At 48.6% G+C, this 15071-nt stretch overlaps 2 long non-coding RNA genes across 2 annotated transcripts; one reads left to right on the top strand and one right to left on the bottom strand.

The window, feature by feature from the left end:
* Positions 1 to 891: 891 nt before the first annotated feature.
* Positions 892 to 13041, bottom strand: LOC110484121 (uncharacterized). The gene is made up of 4 exons (XR_002467700.3): positions 12857 to 13041; positions 11539 to 11661; positions 6052 to 6168; positions 892 to 5969 (listed from the first exon to the last, which is right to left on the bottom strand). It is a non-coding gene; the product is annotated as an uncharacterized LOC110484121 (long non-coding RNA).
* Positions 13042 to 13179: 138 nt separating this feature from the next.
* Positions 13180 to 14310, top strand: LOC110484122 (uncharacterized). The gene is made up of 2 exons (XR_002467701.2): positions 13180 to 13266; positions 14090 to 14310. It is a non-coding gene; the product is annotated as an uncharacterized LOC110484122 (long non-coding RNA).
* Positions 14311 to 15071: the final 761 nt, after the last annotated feature.

Here is a 15071-nt window from a genome sequence, read left to right as displayed (position 1 = left end):
CATAGACAGGTAAAGGACTGTGTCTGATAAGGGACACCCCAGGATCTGAGGGGTGGCTGCTAACCCTGGCAACACCACATTCACATGAGGCACATCAGGGGCTCAGGGTCAGTGGTTTCAGAGCTGTACTCAGGTTGAAGCATCCAGCTGCTGGCTCCTGATGCAACAGCTTCAGAGGAGGTGACTGATCTGCTGCTGTGACCCTTTGGCCCCTGGTTGGGATGTTCAGTCCTTACAATACTTGGACCTGCAGCCCAGGTGGTACCCAGGTCCTGGCTGCACATGGGAGGTGAAGCACTTGGCCCTGGAAGACGTTTCTTCATGATTGCCTCAAGAGTCTCCTGCCCACAGGGGAAAGCCCATCTTTTGTAAATATTTCTCCTTTTCAGTATCTCTTCAACATGTTCAGTGTTTCACTTCAGCTTCTTCAAGAAAAGAATCCTAAAGACAATTCCTGAGGGTAAGGAAGATGGTGATCTTTCTGTCATAATCAGGATTTTTAGTAAAAAATCCCATTTTTTGAAAAGCTCCAAAAGCTGACTATTTTAACTTTGACCCTTTGGCAGCATCTGGAACATGCCCTGCAGAACATCATTAGGAAAATGATTCCTTGCAGATTTGGAAATAAAATACATAAACAAGGAAAAGAAGAAGGGTCTTGCAAGTCCAGAGGCAAGTTGGGATGCAAACAATGGGATCAGGGCAGGACAAGTGAGCTACCGAGGAGTTACAAGTGAATGACAGGGGAGTTACCCCAGGTTTGCTCACTGATCCAAGTCCTTCAAATAATCTGTGGTTATAAGTTTTTTAGGGGATTGATGGACTTAGAAACTTTTCTTTAGAAACATTACATGTTATCTTGTAAATCAAACAACATACAAACAACAACCATCTGCTTCAATAGAAATAGATCTTTATTAATAACATGCACATCATACGTATATTTAAAATACATATACATTTTTTCTACTATTCACTTTAGAAAACAATTTCATAAAAACCTTCAGTCAGGTCCCAGGTAATTTTAAACATTAAAAGGCTTTTTTTTTTTTTGTTACAGAACCAGTAGGTATTATTCCAATTATTTGGTGTATAATCACCACGTATTTAACATAATGCAGGCTCATGCATTTCAATAGAAATAGGTGTTCCCTTCTCTGCTTTGTCAATCATGTCAAATATATGATGATATACTTGACAACACCTGCCACAGTTGTCATATGCAGCTGTGATTCCCTCCTGGGAGTGTTCTACAGGTGATCTTTAAAATCTGGAGACAACTTTTTTTACAACTTTCAGAGTTCCTGCAAGGAGCTCCTGGTACTGCAAGTGGCCCAGAGCCCAACTACGGCAGGAACCAGACAAACAGAATTTCATGAATGTTGGAGAGCAAAGCAATCTGAAAAAAGAAAAGAGGGAATTGGCAAATCCCCTCTCGTGTTCATGGCAAACTGAGGTCAGGGTTGGGTTTCCCAAGGTCCTGCCAAGTACCAAATCAGGTCTGTAGGGAGTGCACAGAGTTACCAGCGAGAGACGGTTTGCGGATTTACAGAACATTTACAAAGGCTCGTACGAGGGTGGGACTTTAAGGCACAATAGTCCATGTACTCCACACATTCATTGGAAAACAGAAGTTCAATTTACAGTGCAAGAGAGATGTACTGAAGAGCTGAAGCGGCAGCTCGGGGCTCACGGTCACCAAGAAGGCGGCGACCGACGGGGATCTGCAGCCCCAGCCTCAAGCTCGTGCACATGCTGAGCATCAAGCACACGAGGAGCCTCTGGGGCTCCAGGGACAGGAGTGAGGAAATGGGGTGATAACCCAAGCATTTACAGGATCAGGGCCCTAATGTCACAGAATCATGGAATCATGGGACGGTTCGAGTTGGAAGAGACCTTGAAGACCGTCTGGTTCCAACCCTCCTGCCATGGGTGGGGACACACCTGCACTAGAGCAGGTTGCTCAAACTCAGTGTTGGGGTTCTGCACCAGATCCCATCCACACCCACACTGTGGCCCCCACAAAGGTGCCCCGTGCACCCTTCACCAGCATGACCAGCCAGAAAAGCAAGACAAAGAATACTCAACTCATGGAAACACTAATTACAGCCAAGTGTGCTGCTGTTCCCAGGTGAAAATTTATTGTCCTAAGCCAGTCATTTTCAAAAGGATCAGCTCTCCTCACCAAGTCTGTCCTGGTTACCCAGCTCATCTATATTCCCTCTGATGAATGTTCTATCTCCAAGGCAACTGAGTCAAAGGGAAGCAAGGACTTTCTTTACATCCAGTGCAAACATAGCCCATATGTAGGAGTTCCTAATGCAGTCATAATAGAACATATATATATATAAAAATCTATCTCAGTGAAAGTTGACCACCTACAGACAGATTCTCACATCAGAAGCCAGAAGAGCCGAACTGTAGCTACAAACCCAAAAAAGAAAAATCACTGTATGTAGCTGTATTAAAATGCTGGTACCCAGTAACTTGGCAACTAAATGTTAAAATCAATATAAGTATATAATTCAAAAAGGTGTCAAATATTTTGGGAGTAACTTGCAATGTTATTGCACATTTGTACTTCTTTATCACCCCATAAACTATTTTTAAGCACTCAAATCAAAATTTTCAGACCCACTTTTCAGCAGCACCAATGCTGGGCAAAGCAGAAGCAGTAAAAACTGAAGCAGACTTAAAGCACATAGAATAGTAAACCTTTGATTCAATTCCATATCATAAAAAACTCAATTTGTTCTCTAGAAAGAAATCATCCATTTTAACAACTCCTGGAGCAAGTGAAAATTAAAAGAAGAGACAATGTGTTTTCTTCAAGAAAATAGCACATGAGAAAAACATTACTAAATTATCATCCTCTTCCTAGGTAGCCCAAGGAGTTTTGTGACCTGATGCAGATTTTTGTCTGTTATATCTGTTCAGTTATCACAATGCCTTCACAGAGAAGCTTTCAACAGGCAAGAAAGTATCTTCCTCTTTCAGCAGTCAAAGAACCTCTTCAAAGGTGAATCTGACAGGGCCAATGTTTTTTTGTTCAGGTGAGGTTAAAGACTTTGATCCTACTGAGCTTTTTCATTTCACTAAAACATTTCTAATTTTAAGTTAAAAGATTTGTTTATTCAAGCCAGAACCATCCTATGAATATAAAAAGCCAGCCAGCAAGAGAAAAGAAGCATTTAAGCATTTCCTGTACATGCTAGATCGTTATGAAATCAGATGAAAACCGACACAAAGAGGGGGGGAAAAAAGCATAAATCAAACCACTTCAGAGTGGAAAATTACATGGTTTGAAAAATCAGAAGACAGGAGCAATTTTCCTTTACCATTCCCCCAGCCCTGGGGTGGCTCGGGGCGTTCCTGGTGCCGCAGAGGCCAGAGGGATAATGGCACCTCTGACAGCAGCAAAGGGCTTCTCTGCCAGCTCTTACTGCTCACACTGGGGCTGTCCTGCAGACCTGATCATCAGCCTGGGCTCTACCAGCCCCTTTTCCACTGGAAATTTCTCAAACTACATTGAAACCATTTCTCGAATCATGCAACTGGACCAGCTGCGTGGTTTCAGGCTGGTGCAAGCCCAGGGACAGCAGGAATCAAACCATGCACAGCCAGCAAGCTCTGAGGCTGAACTGCACTGGCTAAGGATTGAAAGACACCCTTTTCTAAGAGATAAGTAAATATGACTTGTCTCAAAGCAAAAACAGAGATCTGAACAGTCATCGTGACTAACAGCACCTCCCAAACAGCACTGCCCTGTTTTTTCAGCCTTCCCACAGTATCTGAGATGTTTATATTCTCCAGTTTGCAGGTTATCCTTGTTTTACAAGATTACACTGCTGACATTCATTTTTTTTAATTAAAAAAAAAAATCTGAATTTTTCTGCTTCCTTCTGTCTCCTAAATCTCTACTGACTTCTCACTACTGACACCAGAGTTAACTTTGTTCTTCACACCTTTTTGCTTTTGCTTTTCTGCCTTTTCTCCAGCACTAAGACGTGCCTGGGAGCTGTGATGATATGTGTGACACACACGACCAGGGCGCTCTGAGCAGGGTGACAGGAGGAATCTGACACAAAAAGCACATTCCTAGCAAGCCACAGTATTTGTTCACACTATAGAATGCTTCAGAAATAGCATCAGCCACATCTGCAAGAGCAAAGCCTTTCAAAACAAATAAAAAATTAGGTTCTTAGATATATATGTATATATATGTATATATGTATATATATATATATATCTGCCTCCAGCTGAGTGTGCGCTATTATTTACTTTGTTTTAAAGCTTTAAAGTGGTGATAGCCAGCGAGGCAAAGCCAACAGACCTGTAGGACTTTGACAGGCTTTGAACCATCTCGTGTGTTTGTTCAGCAGTTCTGGGATTCAGGTCCCTAACAGCTAATTTACAGGCTTGTTAATCACATTCCTCCAAATTATAGTGCAATCTCTGCTTCTGACCCCATTGCTGGAGCATCATCTTTTCCCTAATGTTACTCTTTGGTATTTTCGTGACGTAGCTTTGGCAGCTAAGAAACTTTCCACTTGTAGTCATTCCGTTTGCTGAACATCCCACGTGCCATAGCTTGTGAAATATATATATTTACATATTTTAAAGTTAATTCCCAGATTGAAATTAGACATTTCACTTAACCTGAAACATTATTGTTAATGCTGAGCAGTTTCATCAGGAGAGCCTCTGAGGTCTTACCATCATCTGTCAGATACATTCATTCTCTATCCATGAGAGTTATCATTGTTTTTCTGCCTTTTATAGTCCACATAAAAGGAAATTGCTGTCTATTCCCTAGCACCAGTGTGAACCTCGGGCCAAACAGCAAATTAGCATGCAAAGAAGTATTTGGGGAAACAGCTAGGGAAAGAGGCAAATGAAGTTAAGGGAACACTGATGATGGGCTGAAGAAACAATCTTTCCTGTGAGTCATTCTGGTTTGTATTAAAATAGCAAAGTAGATACCAGCTAAGAGATAATATAAGTAAAAAGTGAATGCAATTAATTTTTTTTTAAAAACCAACCCACAAACCCTTGCAAATCTCAGTATAGAGTGTCTGTAAGTAGCAAGCGAGTTCAGTCTCCGAAAATCCTAAACTACAGACTGATTCCTTTGGCACTGACTCCTTCATGGTCAAGGAAATTCTCAAAGAAACTTTCTGTCTATACTTTTACAGCAGATAACTTGAATTTTACTCCTCACTGTTAGACTACTCCACTGCTTTGGGGGCTCCCCTTGCACCGGGGCTGGCGTAATTTAACTGCAAAAGGGATTTGGAGCATCCGTATCTACACACAAGGTAACTTTAAGTGCAGCTTGGTTTCTACAAACGGCCTTGCACGCAGTCTCTGCAGGTTTAGGACCTCTGCACTGCACCTCTCTGTGTGTACAGCAAGGTGTTTCACACCGGGGGTTAACAGCGGGGTCTGCAGAGCATTTTCCAAAGCACCTTCCGCTCAGCTCCCTGCGCCTCCACCTCCATTGCAAACACATCTGCAATTAGTGCCTCATCTCAACACCTCAACAAGCAGTCCAAGCATTCAGAAACAAACATCAGTGGGTCTAACAGCTACTTTTAATTCATTTTATAAATAAGCAACTGAGAATTTTGCTCCAGGTGGCTGCCCGTGTAGCCCATCCCGTAGACGGCATTCTCTGCAGAGTAAGGCACGATGCGATACGAGTGCAGCTCTTCATAATAGAGCGACTGGGAACAGCACTCCTGCACCATCAGCTTCAGCCGTTTTCGTGCGTCAGAGTAGGCAGTCCTATAGCACGGAGCCTCCTTAAAGTATTCATAGCTCTCCCTCTCTGTCTCTAGGTGAATCTTCCTCAACAGATTGTTAATTAATACAGACCTACGGAGATAGGCTTCGGGGTCGTCCAGGAAGCGGAGTTTCTGGAGAGACAGTTTTAGGATACAAGTCCGGTCCTCCGGTAGTATCAGGTGCTGGGGAGTAAATGGATGGGTCTTTAGCATCAAGGAATGAAATTAGGGGGAGGGCGGGGTCTAGAACGAGAGAGATACTCACTTTTGGACAATACTCATGGTAATCCTGATGTAAATGTTCTTCTTCTGCATATTTTCTCTTAAAGTAAGCTACTTTCGACGTCGTTAATGTCTTTGGTAGGCCCCGATCAGATCAGCTCTGCACAAAAGAGGAAGAAGAAAGTCAGCATTGGCCAGGGTGGCTGCAACATCGCAGTCTGGGGTGTGCAGGGCAAGGAGGCATCCAGTGGGGGAGTGCAGCCAGGACAACACTCAGCCTCAGCCTGCAGCCCTCAGCCCGCTGGAAGAGCAGTTGAGAGGCTGGCAAATGTGAAGCTGTCTCTGAAACAGCCACCCTGAGGCTTGCCAGCACAGCCAGCCCCTCTCCCCTCCCTGGAGTGACCACCACAGCAGCGGGCACAGGCAGATCTCCTGGTCCTACAGCTGACTGGGGTGCTGGGGCCAGCCACAGCCTCACAGAGCGGGCAGGAGATGCCCTAGATGGGAATGTCACCGTGCACTGCAGGAGGGACCAGGATGGGGCCACCTGTGTGCAGGACCCTGTGCCCTGCTGTGGGCTGTGCGGGCCGAGGGTGGGGTTTTGATTTCAACCCATCATGCCCGGAGCTCCGTGGCTTCCCTGGAAAACCGGTGCAGGGAGCATTCACTAGATGGTAGTGTTGTCTCAGAAGAGCCCCAGTTCAAAGGGAGGGTGATGGAGCTGGTTTGTTCTCTGGGTGGCTTGTTTTTCAGGGCACAGAGGATGGAGGTTCAGCATTTAAGATAAGAAAAGGAATTACTGGGCTTTTGTCCTGTGACAAGAGCCATGGGGACATCTGTTCCTCCAGAGCTGAGCCCTGCAGAGGACCAGGGCACTCTGGGCACTTTCAGCATGGCCTGGCTGCCTGATCTGACCTTGCTCATTTCCCTGGAAAGGTGACATGGTGCTAATTTGGCACCTTAATGAGGTCCATAATTCCAGTGGTACTCAGCCTGGTGAACACTGGGTCCCTGTGAGAGCCAGGGCTTTGCTTGGCTATTCACCAGAAAACACAAGGAGCCCTGTGCATTTCTGGGAAGCAGAAACCTCCTTCTAGACCATCCCTTTTGTAAGAAATTTCTGATATTTGCTTTTAAATGTATTTAAAAAAAACAAACACCGAAGCTTTATTATACTGATGTCTAAAGGCAAGCCAGGGGAAAAAATGTATCTAGAGACACTGCACAGAATAACTCAAAGCCAGGTCCTATAGAAGCTATTTTCTTTCCCAGATTGGGATCTCCTAATGGGAGCATTTGAAACTTAGATTTTCTGAAGAAATAAAGGATTTGGTTCCCTGACACAATAGAAAGGCAATAATGTACTGCACAGCCAGAACACAGACTTCATGTTGCTGAAAGGATCCTTCCATGGGGCATGAGGGGCTCCTTGAGCCTTATTTGCTGCTGGGGGTGATGAGATACCCACACAACCATTCCAGGGGCTGACAGCATCTCTTCTTCACTGGCAGAAAGGAGCAATGTGCTCTCCCTTCCTTCTTCTACATCAAAAAACCACAAGAAAGGGCTGAAGAAGAAATCCCTTCTATGAGAGGATTCTTGCATTTTCTCACTGAATTTTAAGTCTGTGAGGATGGAGGTTTTTCATGAAGATCTGCAGAATCCTTCATTAAAGGGATGAAACCCCATTTGAAGCCAAGACCCCTGGAATTCATTAGGGCATGGATTGCTCTTCAGAGCAGCATTTCTCCAGGAGAGGGACTATTGCTCTTACAGTGGGACAACACTGCCAAGGTTGTCAGGGTTCTAGTTGCCCTGGACCACCACACACATCAGAGATGCTCCCAGCACCCACCTCAGCCCTCAAGGGCAAGGGCAGGGCTGTGGTCTTCACCACTCCACTGGCATTGAGTTTAAATCACAGGTTTAAATTCATGTGCAGCAACCTTCTTTACCTGCAGGTTTCATTCCAATATTTGAGTTACACCAGAGCCTGGGCAGCCTGGATATTTAATTACTCTGATATCGTGCTCTCCCAGGTGGAAATCCCACTGTGCTGTGTTATCTGAGCACAACAACAAACGCATTTATCTCCCAGTGCCATGGGATGGGAGAACATTACAGTTCTCCTCACACTGCTCTGAGGAAGATAAAGGTACACAGGCAGATGAAGTGACATTCCCATAGCCACCCAGGCTGTCAGGGCTGGGACAGGAGCCAAAACCAGCACACAGGTAGGTACCTTCCTCCAAACCAAACCTCTACATGCTAAAACACACTTCCTAGTGTTTTTCAGGGAAAAGGCTGGAAGCACAACCCTATCACTGCCTGTGTGCAGTGGAAGCAGAAAATAATCCTTAGTGCAGGGAGAGCACAGACAACCACAGCACTCAGAGCATCTCAGCTCAGTTCTGTAGCTCCCCCAGCTCCATGCAAAACTGTCCCTTGCTGCTCCAAGCCACGGGAATTCCACTCCCTGCCCCAGGGATGGAAGGTGACTGTGAAATTCAGCATCCCCTGAGCACAGGTGGTGCAGGAGACATCAGGGAGCTGGGACAAGGGAAGGAGCACTGGCAGCCTGTGGCTGGGAGGGAAAGAGGGCTCTGGGCTCCACGGGCTGGAGGCTGGTGCTGGCTGGCAGGAGCAGACAGAAAAATTGCATTTTGCTGAGGGACACACATGATCATCCTCCTGGCAGTGGGTTCACTGAGCACCCAACTGGCATCCCCTTTCTGGGGTTAGGTCCAGCACCAGCCTGGAACATACCCTTGGCTGGCTGAATTTCAATTTCTAAAGACCTTACGTCAGTTAAAGCAGCAAAGTTGTCATGACCTCCTCACCCCAACACCCATAACTTAGTTTTGGAGCAAGGAAGGGAAACAACAAGCAAGCAAACACCAAGAGCATCTCTAGGCTGTAAGTTTGGCTTGAAATGTGTTCTCAGTTTTAAATGAAAAATTATTTGAGGAGCAAAGTAGCCCCAAGCTGCTCAACACCACACCATCTGTCAGCAAATCCCAGCAGCTCCAAATCTGCAGAGTGGAGCACCCTCTTCCCCAGCTCAGCTCGGGGGAGCTGTCCCCAGGCTCAGCCCCTGGGAGGGAAGGGGTGCTGCCTGCACACCTGCAGGGTGAGACAGTGAGCTGGAAGCTCCCAAATCCCATCCCAGGGCTGCTCAAGAGAAGTTCAAGGTCTGTTCTTGTGATCAGTGCAGTGGCCATCCCACCACCGCTCATTTCATCATCGTCATTTTCGTGGCTGCCGCTGGTGCCCACACATCTGTCTGCAGGTTCAGGAAACGAGAGCATGAACTGTGACCTTGCACTGGTGCTGTCAACACCAGCAGCGATGCTAAAACCCTCGAGGGACCCCTCTCCATGCAGGAGAGGACCAAGCCTTTCTCTAACCCTTATTGGAAGTCAGCACTCCACGGCTGGGAGCTGCTTGGCTGGGGTTACAGCCATCCAAGGCTGTAGTAATGCCGCAGTGAATCAGACCCTTCGTGTTTTGTTTAAATATAAACACATTGAATCAGTGCTTTTTGTGCAGAAGGCTATTCTCGCGAGCCAAGTGTTTTGACAGCTCCAGCAAGGTGCTGTGAGTCACTGCCTCTGCCTCACTCAAGCTCAGAGACAGATACATCTTAATCACATTACGTTTTTTCCAGCGCTCCACCACAAGTCAAGGCACGGGGCCAAATCTCCCCACGGGGACCAAGCAGCACAAGCGCTGAGCCCCGAGCCTGAAGGTTTGTCCTTCCAGCCCGGATGAGCGTCGGGAAAGCGCATCCAGCATCCCGGCAGCGAGCCCTCCGCCGCTCCCCGAGGGCTCGCTGCAATTTGCGGCGGCGGGCGGTGCCGGGGGGCTCGGCAGCCCCGCTGCCCGGTGCTCACACCCCGCCGGTGCCTGCTCGGAATGCGCAGAGCATCGGGGCACGGCGGCTGGAGCTGCCATTAGCGCTAATGGAAGTTCGGGGTATAAATCCCACGCGCGGCAGTGAGGGAATAAGGCGCCTCTGTCTCAGAGTCAGCTTCGCAAGGGCTTTAATTGCGCTTTCAACAGAGCAAAGTGTGTCCGTTCCTGTTTATTTCTCCGGGAATAATTATGGTGCTCTGTGGCGTGGTACTCGCGGAGTTATAAGGCATGTTTGGACAGAGGGCTGTCTTATCTAAATTGGATTGGAAATAGATTTATATCGTGGCAACTTCCCATTTGAACTGCAAATTGCAGCAAAGTCGCTTCACCTGCGCTCCTGCATCGCCCCAGTGACAGCAGCCCCTCCTCGGCATGAATTAATGCCGGGCGATTTCCACAGCCTAGCCGAGACAGGAGCTAAGACGGGGTTTAAAAAATGATTGAACATCCAGAGGAAAAAAAAAAAAAAAAAAATACACACCTCAGCTTGTGCTTCTGCATCTCAAACAACAGAGAGACATCTGCAAGCCTCGTCACAGAACTTGTGCGTGAGCCCTTGGGAGCATCCCTTCACCTGCCTGCTCCCGCACCTCCCCACCTTTCCTCGGGAAAAATAAATCCTCCCTGCCTGCTCAGCGCTGCAGAGAAAGGGCTCGTCCGAATCGATACTCGTAGGTTGTTGATGCAGACATCTGCAGGGGGTGAGCACGGAGCCGGCTGGCCGAGCCAGCCCCGCCAAGCTGCGGTGACTCAAATGTGCCGCTGCCCTGCAGGGCTCCTATCGCAGCCTGAAGCAGAGGGATCAATATGGAGCTACAGCTGCCTGAGACGGAGACCTTCGCTGAGCATCTCTTGCGTGCTCAAGCACAAAACCTGAGGCTTCTGAGCGCACAGAAACTGGCCTTTATTATCAGCGGGAGACGTGACTTTGACACGGCAGGTCGTATCATCGTGTCCTTGCGACTGCTGTCAACCCGCGGTGACAAACTCCCCCTCTCCAACCTTCCGAGCACTCCCAATTAGGGGGTGCTCAGCTGAAACGTGCGCCTGGTTTCACATGCTCTGCTGCTGCTTTTCTCCTTTCCTAGGGCAGCATAAGCAGCTGGTCCCACTGTGGGATCCTCAGCTGATAGTGCAGAGCTACCAGACCACAGGCAGATGAACATGTGGATCGAAAACACATGCCAGCCCCAGGATTGCACGCGGCTGCCAATCGATGGCAGCCCTCCTAGCATATCGAACCTTATCAGCCAGAGCAAGCCCCCTTTCATTGACTCACGGCGAGGTGGGGACCCCCAGCCGCACTCTCGTCTGCTGCCTTTGCACTTGAAAGCCGCCTTTTGGTTTGCTGATTGTTCTGCAGATCTCCCTAATTGCAGATTCTCCCTGGGCACACACGTGTGTACAAGGCACAAGCGTCTGAATAGCTCTCGTGAGGGCATGAAGGCATGAGACTTAATGGCTGAGTGACTATTCCTGTCTTCCCTCCTTAGAGTCCCACTGCTTTCCCCAACAGAATAACAAAATAATCCCAGGTTCACCCCCTTTCCACATTAATCCCAGTAAATTCCCTCACTCGGCCCAACCAGCTGAAGTTTGCAAACTTGTTAGTTACCTGAGGATGCGGAGTCAGCCTGCAAAGGGTCTTTCTGGGGTAACCTCAGCAGTTCTGGTAAGATTTCCCCCTCGCACGGGCTCAGCGAGCATTTCTGGCAGCACGGCACTGCTGAATGGTCACCTGCCGTGGTGGATCAAGGAGAAACACACATGGCTCAGGTGGCAAAATCAGGACAAACACAGCGAGCAGCTGGACCACAAGAGAAGAAAGTGCTATTTCAGCATCCCCACAGGGCTTAGTAACAGGGATAAATAAGAGTTCTGATGTTACACCCAATTCTCTAACTTTGACCTTGCTTCCTGGAGTGCCTTTCACACATCAGGAAAGTAGATAAAACATTAAGAAAAAAAAAAAAAATCAGTCTCTCAGTGGTGTAACTATAATCCTCTCAGAGCAAATGATGCAAAAATACAGCTTGCTCCTCTAAATATCCGGATGTTTCTGGAGCTAGAACATTAATTCTGCCCCAATCACCTCTTAAAATGGCACATTATTTTCTCCATTAATTCTTGTCAACCTCAGAGGAAAGCTAAAGGGCTGCTATTAAAATCATGCCATTATTTTGAATAGCAGCATTAATTTTTCTATCGTACACTCTCACACTGCCTGCAGAACAGTACAGGTCTGGGGACAGTCAGATTCCCATTTCTCTTTAACAGGGTGCACATTTCAGAGTTTGCCTGACATACATTTTCCATTTGCCTTCCGGGTGAAGCATTTGGCACGCTGTAGTAAGAACATCTCCCGCTCTCATGGGGAAATACGATCACAGATACATGTGTATACCTAAACTCTGCACTTTTACATGCGTGTGCCAGAGACACTCAGACTTTTTGAGTACATGAACGAAATTAGACATGCCTAAATCCTGCAAGAGAGAAAGGAAAAGAGAGCTCATGTATGTGCGTACTCGTGTCTCGCAGCTATAAGACAACTAAATTTAGACAGTTGTGTCATCCCAGAGGATGACAGCATTAACAGGCGATGGAGAGAGGAGCTGTGGTTACTTTTCAGAGTTCAGCTCTGGCCATAAAAAGAGGACTCTGATTGAAATGACCTTTCGTAGAGTCCGGCAGAGCAGCAGCACCTCTGCCCGTGGCACTGCGGGACGCGCGGAGCCTCCCTCCCGGCTCTTCCCTCTCCCACGCTGCAGCAAAGCCACGAGAGCTCCCAAAAAACCGCAAAACTTCCTCCACGCCAACAGCCACCTGCTAAACCCTTTGGAGCAGATCCCACCAGCAAAAACCGCCCCCCATCACCTCGCTGACACGGGCAACCGCGCAGCTCGCTGCTGCGCCGGCTCGGTGGCACTCACCCAGCGAGCCCCGGCTCCAGCGGGAGGGCTGCTCCGTCCTTCCCTCGCTGCTCCTGGAGGAGGTGGCGGCGGTGCTGCTGGCGGCGGTGGCAGCTCCTGCGGGTCCCTGCAGCCACTGAGGAGCGCATCACCTCCCGGCCGCAGCCCGCGGAGGTGGGTGCCCAGATGTTCCCCGCGCGGATTGGTCCAGCGGGAGCAGATGTTGCCCGGTTGCTAGGAGCGTTGCTAGGAGCGCTGCTAGGAGACGGTGACGCTCTCTCCATCACTGGCGCGACTCGAGGCCGCGGGGAGGGAGGGAGGGAGGGAGGAGGAAGAGGGGAGGAGGGAGGAGCAGGTCCCGCCACCGGGATGCTCCGCGCCGGGCGAGCCGGAGGATGGAGCGGGTGCCGCGGCTCAGAGCTGGACAGGCGGTGAGGAGCTGCCTGGGGCTTGCGGCGGAGGTTGGGGACGTGAAACGCCAGAACAGGGAAGGGGGAGCAGCCTGGGGAGGGGGTGGGCAAGGGGAACCATAAAACCTCCCATCAAGGCGGACTGAGGGGTGCGCGGAGCGGGCCGGCGGCCGCGGAGGTGCCGAGCGCTCCTTGCGGCACTGAGAGGAGAGAGCTCTGCTCGCTGCAGGGCAAGACTGGGAGAAACACAACCCAGTGCCTGGAAGGGCCGGAGGGAGAGGAGTCCAATTCGGTCCTGCTGGCAGAGAGCCGAGCTCTTCTGATCTCTTACCGGGTCATGCTCCTCTTCCCTCCTGATTTATGATTTTCCCTTTTCCTTCCATGCCCACCATCAGATCCTGGCCCACTTTTTCCCCTGAGCTTTTAGGATGTTCCACCACAGTGCCTTGGGTCCCACCCTGGCACTTACACCCATGATGCCATGGCCAGGAATTGGATTTCTGTAGAGAAAAAAGCTGCACAGCAATACAGCCCAGACCTCCTCTCAAATGAAAGAGCAGGTCACTGTGGGACAGGACAGCTCCTGCATCTCAGCCAGATTTTACTGCTGAGCACACTCCTTAGGGCTATAGGTGGGACAGCAGGCTCAGCCTATCCTCACAACCAAGGGTCCACCCAGAAAGGCCCAGAAAAAGCTCAAAAGGAGTCAGCAAAATCCTACCTGTATAATACAGTGTGCAAAAAGAGGGGAGATTCCTTTTCCTGAAAGCCTAGATCTGTATGTAAATACTGGCAGATAGGAAGGTAAAAAAAGTTTGTTTTGTTTTTTTTTTTTATACACCAGCTATGTGTAGGGACCTTCTCTGGAAGAAGTGGGTCACTCCCAGAGTGAAAAGGAGTTGCACAAGATGAGCTTTTCTGGACAGCCAAATGGTGCCAATGGCTGCACTGGAGTAACTGGTACAACACTGGCTTAGATCAGCCCCATCACCAAGCCTGGGCTTTGATCAGGACTTTTCTGCAAGAAGAAACATCTCTAGACAATAAATTTGCCTCTGCACTTGCTAGCTGTGTCCATTTCCTCACAGCTACTGTGGATGACACCACTGTGCCAGACTCATGTTCATGCCACAGCCTCCCTATCCAAGCAGTCACTCAGCCCAGCCCAGAGAATTTCAGAATGGTTTTGGAAGGAACCTTAAAGATCATCTTGTTCCACCCCCTGCCGTGGGTAGGGACTCTTCCCACCACACCATGTTGCTCAAATCCCCATCCAGCCTTACCTCAAACACTTCCAAAACAACTACTGCCATCTCCCATTGATACTAAAGGTGAATCAAAGGCTCAGACAGTGCCAAAACAAGGCGAGGTGCAGTGGGAACATACTCATTTTGACAGCATTTGAAGCTCCTGGGCAATTCCCTGCTCCCCTGTGATCTGTAAGATGTCTAATGCATATTCTACCTGGTCGTGTCACTGCTGGAAGGACACAGGGAGTTCCCCTCCCTCTGGTTGCTCCATGAAGATTCTGCAGAGGATTTCGCAGCAGGCTTTGTCCTCTTCCCTCTTAGACAGGGGGAACAGAGGCACACTGCTTTTGGCATCCACCTGGATCAGTATCTCACCCAAATTTTAACAAACTGGGTCTTGGCAAGCCTGAGACTCAGCTAGCACATGTCAGTGCAGCAGCCTCAGATCAGTTATTCCTTTGACTTGGATCACCTGGCTGCATTTGGTGCTCAGTCTGCACAAACATGGGCACACATGGCTCCCCTGGTCTTTGCAGCTTGAGAAAAGATCGTTCATGGCCACATATTTACTTCAAA

Source organism: Lonchura striata, chromosome 6, assembly GCF_046129695.1.
Source record: "Lonchura striata isolate bLonStr1 chromosome 6, bLonStr1.mat, whole genome shotgun sequence".
NCBI classification, from domain to species: domain Eukaryota; kingdom Metazoa; phylum Chordata; class Aves; order Passeriformes; family Estrildidae; genus Lonchura; species Lonchura striata.
The sequence above is the reverse complement of the archived record's forward strand: the minus strand, read 5'-3'. Positions and strand labels throughout refer to the sequence as shown.